Source organism: Bactrocera tryoni, chromosome 3 (genome assembly GCF_016617805.1).
Source record: "Bactrocera tryoni isolate S06 chromosome 3, CSIRO_BtryS06_freeze2, whole genome shotgun sequence".
In the NCBI taxonomy this organism is placed as follows: Eukaryota; Metazoa; Arthropoda; class Insecta; order Diptera; family Tephritidae; genus Bactrocera; species Bactrocera tryoni.
Genome location: NC_052501.1, coordinates 72,959,742 through 72,965,969, shown reverse-complemented (window position 1 = coordinate 72,965,969; position 6,228 = coordinate 72,959,742).

Below are 6,228 nucleotides of genomic sequence, written 5' to 3'. Positions count from 1 at the left end.
GGTACATTAATGAGGCGCAAAGAAAATTGTTTTAGTTTTTGGTATGATAATAGTTAATAGATGAAATAAGTTCGATAGTATACCGACTCCCATACTACGTTTAATGACTTTCGTTTTTCTGACAAATCTTATGCCGAATGCGTTGCTCAGTGTATGAGTTATATTGAGTATATGTATGTATAAAATTGCTTAGATTCCGATCCTCTGGTTTACTTAAACTTAAATTTACATAATTTTTTTTTTTGCAAATTGGTTTTATTTTTTTTATTATTTATATATTTTTTGGATAAATAAAAATTATTTTTTTATCAGAGAATATATTTTGTTTTTGTTTTACAGATTTTTTAGATTTGAGAAAATATATATTCTTTGTTGAAAAAATAAAACAACAATCTCAAAGCATTGACGGTTGATGGCTTAGTTTAGATTTTACTTTTGAAGATAATAAATAAATTTTCAAAGAGAACTTCATGTATAAATATTAGAGTGATTCAAAAAAAAAAAAATTTTTTTTTACTCGGACACCTCTAAGAAAGCCTCTCCAAACATGAGTTTTTAATTGTAACGGGAAGGTCCTCCTACATACAGTTTTCTATTTTTTCTTATTATCAGATAAAAAAATTTATATCTCGCTTCCAACTACTTGAAAAAATATCTTGTTTCTTAGATTTTGTGGGGAATTGAGTGCTCTACAAAAAAGGTCTACTATGATTTTTTCGTAAGCCCAAACGTTTAAAAGATATTAACAGTTAAAATTTGATTATTTTTGGGAAAATTATTATTTCTTAGAGGTGTCTAAGAACCTATTTTTCCAAGTACGAAACGAAAACAAAAAAACTTTTTTTTTTGAATCACTCTAATAAATATATTATTTATATTTATGGTAGGTAATAGAAATAAATTAATGCTCATGTATGTGTATTTATGATGTTTTTTATTCAAAATGTGAAATTTACCAATCTTTAATTGAGTTCTGTTGCATAATTTTAGGGAGCTAGAATTTGTAACATATTCCGATTTCAAAAAATATTATGTAAAAATATTTATATAATTGTATGTATATATCTATTTATAAGCTCTCTGCAAGCACGATACCGCTGCCTCCAAATGTAGTCAGAAAATTTCATTTACTACAACTTCGGCATAATTTTCGCCTAGTCAGCCAATTGATTAGTTGCTTTTAGGCGCACCAACACCTGTGCCAGCTTCTCACAAAAACAGCACGTGCATGCTACTGTCGGTAAAAGTACTACAATACATACTACTTATTAGGCGTAGAGTGTGTTGTCTAGTTTTAGGCGCATTGACTTATCGGCATGAGAGCGCACGCAGTGAATGACCGAACAAATAAATAAGTAAAGAAATAAATGTATGCATAGACGGCCAATAAATAAAACAAAAGTAAAGCGCGGCAAACAAAGTGAAAATTGAAAAAAAGTAAAAAAGTGTGAGTAAAAGAGCAAAAATATGTACACGGAAGTAAAAAAATAAAATAAAATAAAATGAGAAAAGGCAGGAGCAGCAGCAGCAGCATTGTGAAGCAGATAAGCGACTGATGTGATTGTCGGTCGTGAGCAAACACGTTCATTTCCGCTTGATTAATTGCGTGGGCAAGCAGCGAGCGATACGCTGTTGTTGTTGTTAGTGTTATTTTCGGTAAAAGGTTGCTAACGGCGCGAATGTGTGTGCTGCTTGTGTGTGTGTGTGTGTGTGCCTGTGTGTATTTATTTTGCTTTATTTTTTGACTTTTTGGCAGTCTATCAATCCTTTCACCGCGCGCAGCCATTTAGTATGCGCATTGTTGTTGTTGTTGGCTGTTACTCAAATCAATTCGCCGATTTTCGCCCGTGCAACCGCCAAACCCACCGACTCGCCAATCAATCGATCAAGCCGTCGACTGCCCATTTCATTACAATCCGCCTTCCAGGTGTGTGTGTGTGCTTGCTTGCTTGCATTGATTGCCTACATTTAGGCGCGCTGCTGAAAAATTGATTGCAATTTAGTTAATTGAAATTTACATTGTGGCATTAAAATTAAATGTGTGTTGGGCGATTTTTTTGTTCGCCGTGCGCTCGAGTTGCGTTCATTGGCAGCTGGAGAATGGCATTAGCTGTCCGGCACACTGGCTGCAAAGGTAAGTTTCGAATTGGAATTTTCTACATTGAAAACTAAAAAGTAAGCTGGCAAATTTGTTCAAATTTTAGGTGAAAATATAAAAAAGTGTTGGCTGTTTGTGTTTTCAGCAAATGCATTTAATGGAAAAATATTTGGCAAACTGTGAGGAAAATCGGAAGCCGTACAAAATACAAAAATAACAAGTTGTATAGCAAATCTCGCGTGAAAAACAAAAGTATAAATGTTTGTGAAATTTTCGGCTACCAAATAAAAATTAAAACCATAAAAAAGTTAACTTCAATTATAGCGTAGCTGTGATAGCCTTCTCAAATAAAGAAGTTTTCATACAAGTACTTGATTTTGATCGTTCAGTTTGTATGGCAGCTATATGATATAGTGGTCTGATCTAAACAATTTTTTGGAATATAGTAGTGTTGTATTAAGTAATAATTCGAGCCAAATTTGGTTAAGATATCTTGTCAAATAAAAAAGTTTTCCATACAAGCACTTAATTCGGATTGTTCAGTTTGTATGGCAGCTATATGTTATAGTGGTCCGATCTAAAAGATTTCTTAGAATATAATAGTGTTGTATTGAGTAATAATTTTAGCCAAATTTCGTCATGACCACTTTTCAAATAAAAAACTTTCTTATACAAGATCTAAATTTTGAACGTTCAGTTTGTATGGCAGCTATATGTTATAGTGGTCCGATCTAAAAGATTTTTTAGAATATAATAGTGTTGCCTTAAGTAATAATTGTAGCCAAATTTCGTAAAGATATTTTCTCAAATAAACGAATTTTACATACAAGCACTTGATTTGGATCGTTCAGTTTGTATGGCAGCTATATACTATAATGCACCGATCTAAAAATTTTTTAGAATATCATAAAGCTGTCTTCAAAAAAAAAAATGTATGCCGAATTTAGTGAAGCTATACGGTCGAGTAAAAAAGTTTTCCATACAAGCACTTGATTCTGATCGTTCAGTTTGTATGACAGCCATGTGCTATAGTGACCCAAAATCGGCGGTTACGACAAATGGCATATTCTTTGGTAACAACATGAAAGAAAATTGGAGTTTTGGTTATAAAATGGTTATATATTGGTTATCATACACTGAAACAAAACTTGGGTTTTGGTTATAAAACGGTTATATATTGGTTATAAAATACTAATATATTAGTTATTATATGTGACAGCGATTTCCGACTTTTATTTTTGATGATACGCTGTATTGCATTGTAGGTGATGATATATTGTTTATGAAGTCTCTATCAGTTTCCTGCTGTGAGTTACAAACTTTGTGGCAAATTTCCTCTACATTGTTAAGGGTATAAAAATGAAATCATTACCTATTTTTTATTTCCCTATGCTCACTTAAGCGCATTTAACAGTAAGTAAAGCTCGTTTGTATGAGTTTATTCATTTGGAAAATGAAACATCAATCATTCACTGAATGTTGTTTGAGTGTAAATCAGCTTTGCATTTCACACATTTATGTTTGCTCACGTAATTAAAATGATTTAAGAGTAGGTGGTTGCTGTCAGTTACTTATTCAATATTTTTTATGGCATTCGAGACACTTTTCAATTGTTTCGCCTAAGTAAATTAGTGGCGAAATGTCGTTAGAGTTTTTTTTTAATATAAGCAGCAATGAAAACTTACGTCTCAATTGATTTTGTTTCGACACAAATACATTTTCTTTAAAAAGCTAACGCTCTTTAATGAGAGACCAGAGAAATTATTTGCATGAGCGATGTGATCTTTGAAACTATTATTGTTCTCTCTTCAAGCCAATGAAGTTATTTTAGAGAGTAATCCCCACCAGATGTACTTCACTTATGCCAACGATTTTTCCAGTTCTCAAAACACTTTTCATAAGTTTTTTTTTTGGGATGGCCTTCAGCTCCTTCAGCCAATTTTGTTTTATCTCTTTGATCAACTGAAAATGGTTGCCATGGAGCGACAGTTTCAGTTTGGGAAAGAAAGTTTCTAGAAAAATGTACACAAAGTCAAATGTGGTGAATACGGTGGTTGGTCGAGGGGATTCCGATTTCGCACACGAAATTTGGTTAGAAATACAAATTCTCTGTTCGATATTTTTATCCTCTATAAAAATTGAAACACACTACGGTGATGTAGTAATTAAGGGTAGTCCATACCCATGGAATTAAATTACAAGTGCTTTTTTGTCACAATGTAAATCCTTCTTTCTAAAGGTTAAAACTCTGGAACTGCCCCAAGCTACTTTATAGGCGAATTCTTCTCCAGTGAAATCATTTGGCAAAATCTGGAGCAGATAGTCAGTTGGTGGCAGATCCGAACTATGAGGAGAATTTTAAAAAATCCTCCAAATAAAGCTTTCAGAGCTTCTGGCGTGCCATTATCGTTGTGCTTGGTGTGCCATTGTCCTGTTGGAGCACAATTCCTCATTTATATTGCAAAGCTGGGCGATTGCTTCCTTCAGTCTGTCCAATTGAAAAGAGCATAAAGTAGCAGCTCATAGCAATTGAATCCCCGTCAATATTAAATGCTTTATTAGACAATTATTCAATTCAAAATTTTGATTGATAGAAGGTTTCTTTGAAAAGTAAAAATATGAATACATTTATTAATATCGTAGGAAATAATTTTGAAACCAAATTGGAAATACATATTACATATTAAAGCATACCTTATACTTTTGGTTAGGTTAGGCTTCGAGGCTGTTCCTCATATTTTGGACTATGTTTCGACAACATGTTTCAATCCCAACACAAAACTGCTCACACAACTAATATTTATACCAGTCGGTTCTCCCAGATGACTAAAGATATGATATCCAAAACCAAATTTTAGGTTTCATTTTTGTTGTAGAGAAAACTGTCAGATTGCAGAGTGATGGTAAGAAGATATACCTTGACTTTTCAGACAACGTCGACCAGTTGTTTCGAGATCAAATAGTTAATCGATATGGAGAACAAAGATTGAATTAGTTTTGAGCAAGACAAGGCAAAATCACACTAGCCGGGCTTCCTTCCTCTCAACAAAAATCTTGAACAAAAATACTTTATTAATCAAAAAAAAAAAAAAAAGTTGCTTGCGAGAAGCATTGTAATAGTAATGAACTTGTTTAGTAATTGCTGAGCTGTTTTATCATATTACAGTATTGTTCTTGCTACGAGTTAGTAGGCATATGAAAAGCAAAGTAAGAGAGCTTGAGAGCAGTAAATTACGACTAAATTTATTTTAATTGCCGCACATGAAAATTGCTCAGAACTAATAAAAGTAAGTGCTGAACCTTTTATGTGAATGAGTGTAGAAAAATTAATGTGGAAAAATACGAAAATGAGAGAAACGAGTAGGGAGCTGCAATGGTTGAGAAAATTAATAATAAATTATTTTAAATTTTATGTTGAAACATAGAGAGCAAAACAAAAAAAAAATTAATTGTTTTTCTGAGCGCTAAGTAATATGAATTATTATGAGATAAAACGCATATAAATAATTTTATTATTATTTTTTTTTACTTACATATTTCTATTTATAGAGTTCTCGATACTAAAAAGAAAGCTTTTTTCGGAGTAAAAAATTTCCAAAAAATTCATAAATCACGCGTTGTATAGCCCAATTGCTATAAATTATTTGAAAATAATAACAAAAATTATTTACTAAGTTTTTCGCTAAGCGGAATATAAATTCAAAACGTGCAACAGACACTCTCAGTTGGCACTTACTTAGCTAGAAGCGGGAATGACAGCTGAATAGTACTGATAACTGCCGTTTGTTGTCTGTCAGCGAATTTAATGTGTCATTTGGGATGACATTGTTGACACTTAAGTGCAATATTTATTTCGACTTTATTTCATATTTATGAAGTTGCCACTTTTTCTCACTGCGGAAGAGACGAAATGAAGATGCACTGAGTCTGTGTTCAATTTAAAGCATTTTAATGGCTTTAAAGGATGAATGAAGAAAGATTTTATAAATTTCAATAGTTTCAATAGTTAGAGATACTAGCTTAACTAAATAAGAGCGTTGCCACCTGGCTAAGACAGTGGTAAGAAGGAAAACGAAACATTTAGTTATGTATATTATTATATGATGCAATTTTTTTTAACACTCAACAAT